The sequence below is a fragment of the Panthera onca genome, chromosome B3 (assembly GCF_046562875.1).
Source record: "Panthera onca isolate mPanOnc1 chromosome B3, mPanOnc1 haplotype 2, whole genome shotgun sequence".
In the NCBI taxonomy this organism is placed as follows: domain Eukaryota; kingdom Metazoa; phylum Chordata; class Mammalia; order Carnivora; family Felidae; genus Panthera; species Panthera onca.
Window position 1 is genome coordinate 31,709,436 of NC_138344.1, and position 10,501 is coordinate 31,719,936.

Consider the following 10,501-nt stretch of genomic DNA (forward strand, 5'->3'; position numbering starts at 1 on the left):
CCTTCCTGACCGCAGAGCTCCCCAGCCTGAGTCTGGGTGAAGGACCTACCACAGAGGGTCCTTGTCCTGTGAGCTGAGAGTCCTGGAAACCAGCCCAGGGGTACTCTTGTCTCACCCACCACCCTCCTGGGTGGGTTCTGGGCCCCTGAGGGCTCAGTGCATGCTGAGTTTATTCATTTTGAGTGTGAGAGAGCAAGAATGAGAGCAAAGGGAAGGCAAAGAGAGAGAGGGAGAGAGAGAGACTCCCAAGCAGGCTCAGCACTGTCAGTGAGGAGCCTGACACAGGGCGGGAACTCAGGAACTGTGAGATCAAGAGTCAGGGGCTTAACCGACTGAGCCACCCAGGCACCCTCGGTGCAGGCTCTTACTGGAGGTGAGGGGCACAGCATTCTGGCCTGTGCTTCAGTTGCCCATTTGAGAAACAGGGGCTCTGCCCCGACCCATTTCCTGACAGAATAGCCCGGCTGCATCCCAGTGGGATGCACCCCTCTCCTCCAGGAAGGTCACAGGAAGCAATCGAGGATCTGACATCATGTTTGAGCCCAGCCCTGTCTGGTGCCACCGGATGTCCCAGGAGCTTCTGCAGGGGAGGAGGGAGCGGGCAGGAGATGGGGCTGTAGGACAAGAGGTTGGACCTGACTTTCTATCCCTTCTTGGGACAAGGCTGTCCTCCATTCTTTTTTAAAAAATGTTTATTTTATTTTTGAGAGAGAGAGAGAGCGCGCTTGAAGGGCAGGGAGAGAGGGACAGAGGATCCGAAGCAGTCTCTGTGCTGACAGAAGAGAGCACAATGTGGGGCTGGAACTCACGAACTGTGAGATCGTGACCTGAGCCGAAGTTGGATGCATAACCCACTGAACCACCCGGGCACCCGAAGCCGTCCTTCATTCTAGCTGGGGTCCTGAGATGGGGGGCAGCCCAGGCTATCGAACTAGGCTGCCCATGCCTCTTTTCCCAGAACTATCCTTTACATGTGCTACAGATTCGCAGGGAAAAAAAAAAAAAATCTACCCAGTGGATACCAGCCCTCAAAGCCACCTAAAGCCCAGTAGGCATGAGGAGGCAGGTTTGGGACTGAAACCAGCATGGAGTGGGGACTCCCAGGGGCGGGAAGCTGACTTCAGCTGGGTGGGTGGAGTTGGGGGCCCTACAAGGACAGCAGGCCACCTGAGACACTCTGAGCCAGGCCCCGGACAGACAGACAGATAGACGTAGGAGCCTCTGGGACATTGTGGCCTCAGGGAGCATCGCTAAACTGAGCTGGTGGGACAGGCTGAAGGACCAGTCACTTCCTCCTTCCTGACCACACCTTTCTGATGAGATCACCTCCTACTTCACTGCTTGGTCCTTCCGCTGCTGCAGGAGCAAATGAGGTGATGCAGAGACTGAAAAGCATAAAGGTGGTATTATTATTAGCAGGAGTCATATTTGACTTGCTAATTAGCTTCCTAAAAATAGCCACATTTATATAGCGCGGGGAGAACCCTAAGCTGGAGCTGGCGCCCTGGATTCTTGGTATAGCTTTGTGGCGGCCTTGCTGTGTGACCTTGGGCTAGGCCCTGGCTGTCTCTGGGCATCTGGTTCTAGTTCGGGCTCCTCCAGTTGGGGGGCTGGGTTCCGGAGGACTGGCTTCCTCCGAGTCACTAGGTCATGGCAATTAGTGTCACGGGGGCTATCCTTGGTGCCCTTTGGGGAACTTGCAAGCGTCTTCAGTCTGGCCTTGGTCTTGGGGTCTGGGGGCGCTGCCCAGTCTCTAGCACAGAGCCCAACCAGTAGGAGGCTCCACGGACTGCAGATGACAAGCGTTACAGGGAGGAGCTGGGGCCCGGTAGGGTGGGAGGTGAGGGGCTGCAGACCCACCACAGGACATCCATCCATTCAGCGCCTGTTTACCGAGGGCCTGGCCCCGTGCCACATGCTGTGGAGACGACAGAGGGCAAACTAGACACGGTTTTGACCTAGTGGTAAACCTCATAAGATACACGCAGCTCCCACAAGGGCTAGAGAGGGGTGTGTGGTGCCAGGGGCACACGTCATGGGGGATTTGATTTAGTTGGGGGGGCAGGGAAAGCTTCTAGGAGATGACTTAGCTTGAACCTGAAGAGTAGGTACCAATTAGGCAAAAATGAGTGGGAGGGGGATTCCAGGCAGAGGGAACAGAGGGGGCGTCGGTGGGAGGGGCTGAGGAAGAGCCCGGTGGCTGGGGAGGGGATGGGGGCCTCAGGAGGCCCACCTTTGCCATTTGAGGGATGAAAAAGCCCCCGAAGGGAGCGGAGAGTCATGAGCGGAATGGTTGGAAGAAGCTCTTACCGTGGTCCCGGACAGAGGTGGTGGTGGCTGACCCGGGGTGCTCGTGGCAGTGGAAGGGGGTGGGGTATTCTGACTGTGGAATCGAGAGCCCCAGACTCTGACGATAGCATGAGGCAGCAGGGCAGGAGAGTCACAGTGATTCATGGCAGGGCTGACCTGGAAGTGCACCTGGGAGAACAAAGGCTTCAGGATGTGTATTCTTTCCTCCCTGTCTGGTTTCGGCTTTGGGAGGAAATGCCCCTTTGTCCTCCTATCCCGTGAGTCACACACCCCTCTAGGCAGTACAGCCTGCCACCTGCCAGGATGCTATCCCTCCTGTGTGTCCCCATCTCCGTTGTCCTTGCCTCGCGGTCTCCGGGGTGCCTGCTGGGACACCCAGCTCCCTGCCCACCTGGTCTGCTTTCTTGGGCAGAGGAGCCCGTCAGCTTGTGAGGACTGCAGGGTTAAGTGTAGGACAACTGGCCTTTACAGGGGGGCTTTCCCGCAGACTTCGCCTGGATGTGGGGATGTGGGGGCATCGGTGGGAATCTCTAGGGTCGTGATGCTGGAAGGGGCCCCTGGAAGACCATATGGTCTGTCCCCGACAAAGCACAGCCAGGCTGGGTGCTGAGGACCAGAGAGGGTACGACTTGCACAGCAAAGCACAGAACACCTGGATGGCAGCCTCCAGCCTCCTGGGCATTTTAAGTCTCTGCAGGGGCAGGGCCGGTGGTTCTTTCTGACCCCGGGGATCTCAGTACCCTCAGTGCCTCAGACCCTGCATTGCCTCCTGTCCCGGGACTTTTGTCCCTAGAAGCTGGACATCTGGGACTTTGAGAGGAGGCCTCAGGGGATATAGTGAGCTCTCAGTCAGAGCAGGGATTCCTGCTGTGACCAGATTCTAGAAGACTGGGAATAGGAAACCTCACCAGTGGGAAGGGTCTTGGGCTGTTAGCGGCGACGTGGAGCTCTCCCACAATGGGCCAACTGCCCTGTGCTGGGATCTCTTCTGGGGCCCGGAACGGCTCATCACCCCACTCCCCACCCTCGCTGTCCTGGGGAAAATTGTCTCCCTTCACCTAAGGGGGAACTGAGACAGTACAGAGACATCCGACCCTTCTCGCCCCACAGCAGTCTGACCATCTTCCTGGTCCCCCAGAGCAGGCTTTCGGTACAAGAACAATCCTGGAATCCATCAGGGACACTCTGTGGAGATCTTGGGAAGTTCCTCCTTAAGTCCAGCCTCCTTTGCAAAACAACTTTCTATGTAGGGCTGCAGCCTAGGATGCATTCTCTTTTCCAGGGAGCAGAGGTTGGATGGAGCTGGGTGCATATCCAAAATGTTCTCTAAGCCGTGGGCATGTAAGGAGGGGGAGAAGGGCCGATTTTCTCCAGTGCTCAGTTGGGCAAACCGGACCCTTAGGCAGGAGGAGGGGACTGCATCGGTCCTGATTTTCAGCCCTGCAAGTTCTTCTTGCTCCTGGGAACTCGGTTCCCCCTCTGTTTGCCCCTCCCCTACACCTGCTCTGGGACCTGGGGATGGTCGTTGGGGAGGTGGCTGGGCACCTGGGAGCTTTTACTCTGGGTCAGCACCACCCTCTGCTGGCCGTCCAGAAAGGCCAGAGATTTCATCAGTGCCTGCTGGGCAGCCCAGTGCGAGCTGCTGGGGCCTCAAGAGAGGCTGGATCCCCGGTTGTCCCCAAGGCCAAGCTGGGTGTGCCCTGGGACCCCGGCCTCAGCCAGGCCTCCCTCCCCACCAGCATCCCCCCAACCCTGGCCAGTTCAGGATACACTGGGTAGGGGTAGAGCCACAGCCAAGAGACAGGTCCCAGCTTGGCCTCTGGCAGGCTGAGTGACCTTATTATGCAAGTTTCTGTTCCTGCCTAGACCTCAGTTTCTCGATCTGTACAATCATCAGAGTGGCTCAGGGAGGTTACCCCAGACCATAGCTTGAGAGCCCTCCCTCTGCCTACCCCTCTTCTTTGTGTCTGACAGGCCTCAGCCCTGGGCAACCCCTCTGAGTCTCTGTGACCCCTCTCCCACCTGCCGGCCTCCATGCTCTCCTCCAGGCCTCGCTGGCTTCAGGAGCAACCCTCAGCCTCCCTCCTACCCCAGCACCAACTATTCGAGCGGGCCCTCGACGGGTGTGTAACAGCACCACTGCTCAGTGTACCCGTAGTAAAATGGGATAAACACGCCCAACTCCCGGAGCTGCCATGAGAATTAAACAGGCTAACAATATGTTTACAGAAGAGTTTTGTAGGTGGCTGATATGTGTCAGAGGAGGGGCGGTGAGTAACTCTGGGAGGATACTGTCCCCAGACTCCTGCCCCTAGGGCCGTGCCGGCACAAGTGGCACTCGCTGGCCACGGGCACACCCTCCCAGGTTGGGAGTCAGGTCGGACCCCTGGTTGTCTCGTCCCGGCCCCTCGTGGTGAGAGAGGCCTGAAGCCTGGTGACAGGACAGGCCTGTGACCGGCAGAGCTCTAGACCCGATGTGGGGGCTGCGGCCAGACCCTCCCTGGGGCAGAGCAGACTCTCAGCTCTGCGGGAGAGGAGGTAGGACGTCCCTTGGGCACCAGCTAGGATGCAACATTGGTGGAAGATTTTATCCTGAAGGCTCTCCAATCTTCTCAGGAGCAAGTTCACGGGCCTTCGTTGGACACAGAAGTTCTCAGAGCCCTCGCTCCTGTGCCCCTTTCTGCCTCGTTTTATCCCCTTTGCCCCCAGCCCCTATCGGCCGCTCTGAATTCCTTGGGAACCATACCGTTCACAGGCACCCTGGGAGGCAGGTGCTAATACGACGACAATGTAGCACAGAGATGTTCAGTAGCTCACTCATGACCTGGAGCTGAGGAGCCAAGAATGGAACCCACTAAGCCTTGCACCCGATCTCCAGGCTCCACTGCCTCGTGGAACTCAGCGGGGAGACCAGCTAGAGGTCTTGCGGTGTTCTAGGTGACAGAGGATGGTGGCCTGAGTGGGGCAGGACCAGGGTTCTTGAAGAGGGATGGAATTGGGATATACTTGGGAGGAGGAAGTGCTGGAGTTTGAGGCTTTGAAGCCCGGAGGTCAAGGGGACAGGGCAGAGGAAGCTCATGGGGTTGGGTTGGGCATGGGGTGGGGGTGGGCCAGGGGGCTGCTCAGGATGGCTGGGTTGTGGGAGGGGGTAGGAGGCGATGGTCAGGGGCTCAGGATGGGAGCCCCTCAGGAGTTGTCAGCTGTGGGATTGGCCGTGGGCACCCAGGAGCACGTGTACAAGGGAAGCTCCAGGAAGCCACAAGTCAGGGTCCTCTCAGAAAGTGGTTTGGCTGAGGAGCCAGGCAAGGTCTGGGGGCCAGACACCTGCCTGGGAGAGGACCGGTGGGTAGCAGCAGCCGTTGGGACCCACGGACGTAGGGAAGAGTAGCTCTAGGGGGCTGAGATGGGACCCCCTGGGTAGGCTTCTCTTTCTCATAAATGGAGCCCTCATGGAGAAGACAGACTTGGGGTCCTGGGTTCCCTGTCACAGGAGGCATGTAACGCAGGCTGAGGGCTGTTTCTGAGGGGGTTTTGCAGTAGGTGGTGACGGACATGAGACCAGAGAATCTGCATCTAGTCGGGTGGCCACTGTTTCCTAAATGTGAAACGGCCTCTCGCTGGCTCCGGCTCTGACTCATGCTGCGGTCGGGCCCGCGCACCTGCCGTGTACATGGAGGCCTCCTGCGTTGCCAGAGAGAGCCTCTGTCCCTTCCTGGGTCTCAAGCCCCGCATCTTGGGGGCTGCCTCCCTTCCTCCCACGCCCTTCCCCCCACACCCCTTCCAGGGCAGGCCTCTGAGCCAGTGTTTCCTGCATGGTCGGGCATGAAGGGAGACATGGAGGGAGGTCTGGCAGCAGCTGCCGGCCCGCCTCCCCAATTCTGGATGGCCTGGGGCTGCAGCTGACAGGCTGGCCGTGGGAAGGGGGCTCCCGAGATGCTTCCTTAGATGTGTAATTGGGATTGCATGGCTTGGTAATTAGAAGGAGCACACTCTTCTGTAAATGACTGTAATTATTGCTACTTTCTGCAGCCAAACCAGGAGTTTCGGGCATCACCTGGGGGAACTGGGGTGAAAGGCAGAGGGGAAGGGAGGGGATGGCTTGGGTGCACAGGGTCGGCTGTGGGCCAAACACCCCCCCCCCCCCACACACACACACTGCCCAGGCCCCTCCACAGACCCCTGGGGGCTCCAGACAGCCAACAGGCCTGGAGGCCATCTGGTTCAAAGCCCCAGTCTGACAGAAGGGAGAAGCCTGGAGAAGGGAAGGGACTTGCCCCAAGTACAGGGGTGCCAACAGCAGAACCAGCACAGGAGCACCCCCCCCCCCCCCCGGTTTCTGGTCCATGCCAAGCACTCTCTCCTCTCCTGGTCTTTCCCTGGCACTCCCTTCAGCCTGGCACACTTCCCACCCCTCTCTGGGATCCTCTGAAATCTTCCCTCAGGTTCCGTGTGGCACCACCTCCTCCAGGAAGGCTTCCTTGAACCTCTGGGTAGGGCCAGTGCCTCCTCAGGTTCTCCATGGCCCCACTGTGTCCCTTTGTCCCTCCCTGACGACCCCACCCTGGGTGGGGCTGCCTTCTTTACTCAGCTAGTATGATCTCGGGGTCACGGACCACACTCTATTCCTAGTGGGGGACTGGAGCTGGGTGACAGTGGCTTTCGAGAGCTGGCTAAATTTTTAGGAATTTTGTGAACGGGTTGTTAAGCTCGGCCATTGTTAATAATTACATTTTACAAACTCACAATTAAAACCAGTCTCTTCAAAAGGGAAATGCATGCTAAAAACTCACCACTTCCCAATTATCTTCCTGATATCTAAACTAAGGTTATTTAGGGGCGCCCGGGTGACTCGTCAGTTAAGCGTCAGACTTTGGCTCAGGTCATGATCTTACAGTTCTTGTGGGTTAGAGCCTCGTGTCAGGCTCTGTGCTGACAGTTCGGAGCCTGGAGCCTGCTTCGGATTCTGTGTCTCCCTCTCTCTCTGCCCCTTCCCCACTCACACTCTGTCTCTCGCTCTCAAAAAATAAATAAAACATTAGAAAAAAAATTTTTAACTAAGGTTATTTATGGCTATCGTGTCGAGTGTGGACATACACGTTACAAAGGTGTGGACCAACTTGGCGTTCAGCAACATCACATTGGTGCCTTGATACCTGCCATGCTAGGAACGAGCAAATGCCACGTATCAGGGCCCTTCACCCCATCCCAGAGAGCTGGCTGTCAGACATTTCTCAGTGCACCGCTGAATTCACCTCTGACCTCCTGGCCCTTCCCGCAGTGCCGAGTGAGATGAGACAGGACAAGACAAAGAACGTACCCTTTGCCTTGGGAAGCAGGATTATAGGCTTCCAACATCTGCGCCAAGTGCTGGCTCTAGCCCTTGCCCTGTTTTCTTCCTGGGGCTTTCACGGGGACACAGGTCAGGCTTATGGCTGGGGCCTGTATCTGTGGGTACTGGGGTGCAGGGGAGTCAGCTTTCCCAGGCCAGGACCGAGGGGCCCCAGAGAGGCGGTAGGTGTGGGCGGCCTTGGCAGGGTGCACAGAGAGCAGAGCCCAGAGGAGGTCCCGCTGCTTCCCCTCCCAAACGGTCCATGGCAGTTTGCCACCTTCTTGCACCCCTCCCAGCCTGGCCGCGGCAGAAGGGGAGGGCAGAAAGGCCATGTGGCTGGGTGGGTTCGGAGAGGGTGCCTGAAGTGCTGCCCTCCCTTAGGACTGTGGGTAAGAACTGGCCTTTTCGGGTTCTTTCTCTTTCTTTTCTTTTCTTTTCTTTTTTTTTTTTTAGAGACAACATGCATGTGCAAGGGGAGGGGAGGGGCAGAGAGAGAAGGGGAGAGAGAATCCCAAGCAGGCTGGGCTTTGTAGTGTCAGCACAGAGCCCCACACAGGGTTCAATCCCACGACCCTGGGATCATGACCTGAGCTGAAATCGAGTCAGATGCTCAACTGACTGAGCCACCCAGGTGATCCTGAGGGGGTGCCACTTTTAAGAAAGAACCTGGGGGAGAAAAAAAAAGAACACGAGGGGTGCCTGGGTGGCTCAGTGGGTGGAGCGGCTGACTCTTGGTTTTGCCTCAGGTCGTGATCCCAGGGTCGTGGGATCGAGCCCTGTGTGGGGCTCTGCCCTGGCAGCGTGGACTCTCTCCCTCTTTCTCTGCCCCTCTCCCACTCGCACGTGCGCGCTCTTTCTCTCTCTCTCAAAATAAATAAACATTAAAAAAAAAAAAAGCCCACCCTTTGGGCAGCAGACCCTTTAACATCCCAGAAAGTCAGGGATGAGGAAGAAGACAGGCGGAGCACTTTCTACCCATTGCCTCATCTAACAGTCCTGCTCTCCCCTCATCATACAGAAGGGGACACCCATGAACTTGCAGCTCATCTAGCCCAGGGGTTTCCTGCAGCTCTTCTACAATGTTTCCGAACCAGGGGCAATGTTGCCCCCCAGGGCACATTTGGCAACACCTGGAGACATTATTTTATTGTCACAACTGGGAGGGGGACGGTACTGGCATCTAGCGTGTAAAGGCCATGGATGTTGTTATTAAACATCCTACAATGCCCAGCCGCCCCCCGCCCCCCTCCCAAGAAAGGATGGTTCAGGCCAAAACATCAACAGTGTTGAGGCTGAGAAACCTGGATCTGGAAAGATGTACTCAGACACACCCGTGCAATGTCAGTCCCCAGTTAAGAACCCTGGTCTCCAACCTCTTAATTTGTAGAAGAGGAATGCACAGAAGGCAGAGTGGATACATGGCTGGTTCAAGGTCACCCAGCAAGAACCCCTTGCAGCCTGTGCAGTGAGCACAGCACCTGCACACAGCAGCAGCTCAGTAGGGAAGAAGGCCAGGAAAGGACTGGGTTCTGGCCTAAAACTCCTCAAGGTCTTCCTGGGCGGGACCCTCATCTATGTCTTCTTCATCCTTGTTGGACCCCAACCTTCCCACAGCCGGCACAGCCCCTGAGCAGCCCCTTCTTGACTGCAGTGAGGAGGCCTGAGCCAGGCTGAGGGTGGGCGGGGCTGCCAAAGGGACAAGGGAGGGGGTGGCTTGAAGCCAACTTCACACATCTAAGCCAGAGAAGCCACAGCGGTTGGCAGGGTATGCCATGGCAGTGGGCACTGGAGGGCTGGGTCCAGTTTCAGGTGGTGATGGGGCGGATATAGCCACCTCCCCACGGCTATGTCCCCGGCAAGGCACGTGGGGTATCTGTGACGGGAAGGTCATATTTTCCGACCTTACTCGACAGATGACTCGAGGTCCTTGATTAGCTAAAAGCCCTTGTCTGGTGCCTGCTTCTGGAACTGGAGTTATGTCTGCGGGGACCCCAGCTGCCTCCTCCATTCTCCATCCTGCCCACCATCTTCACAGGAAGCAGAATTGCATAGTGTGGGCACACAGGCTCTATAGCTCCACTTCAGGGTTCATATCTGGCATTTATTTACTGGCTGTGTGTCCTTAGGCAAGTTATTCAGCCTCTCTGTTTCCTCATCTGTAGAATGGGGCTAACACCATTGCACCCCCCACTCATTCATAGGGTTGGTGGAAGGATCAAATGACGTAATTTCTTTATAAAGCCCTTAGGATGCCTTAGAGTAATCACTCAATAAACGTGAACTATTATTGGTATTGTTTTTTTTAAGCTACTCGTGTCCTCTGGAGTGGCTGTGAACTAATCTAATCCATGGTTCTCTCTAGCATCTCCGTCTCTCTGCTGCCCTCTAGTGGATGCTGGCTGCACTGTCCTGAGGGGCGCTTGGTTGTGTCCACATAGGTAATTTCTTCCTTCAAATTTCAAAGGAACTCTGTCATTGAAGGAAACGTTATGATTGATTCTTGGATACAGTCAAACAACTAATTACTTCCCCTTCCTCCCAAGTAGAAGTCACTTGGAGTTGGTGTTCACATATTGGTTTGCTCGAAGCAGCACCCTGTTGTAGTGGAAAAGCTACAAGGGGGGGGGGTGCTTCTTGACATTGACGTTAATTGATCATTTTTAGTTTTTGCAGGTGTGATTACCTTTAACCCCCAACACATTTCTGCAAACTTCCTCATTCGACTGTTGAAGCCAAACGTGATCACCCACACCCCCAGCGTGAGGATAACTTGTTCATTTCCTCAGATTCTGTCTCTTCCTCTTCCTCCTACAGTTGGGTGTGGAAACTGGGGAGCAGCAGAGACCATGTCTGTTTTGCTCA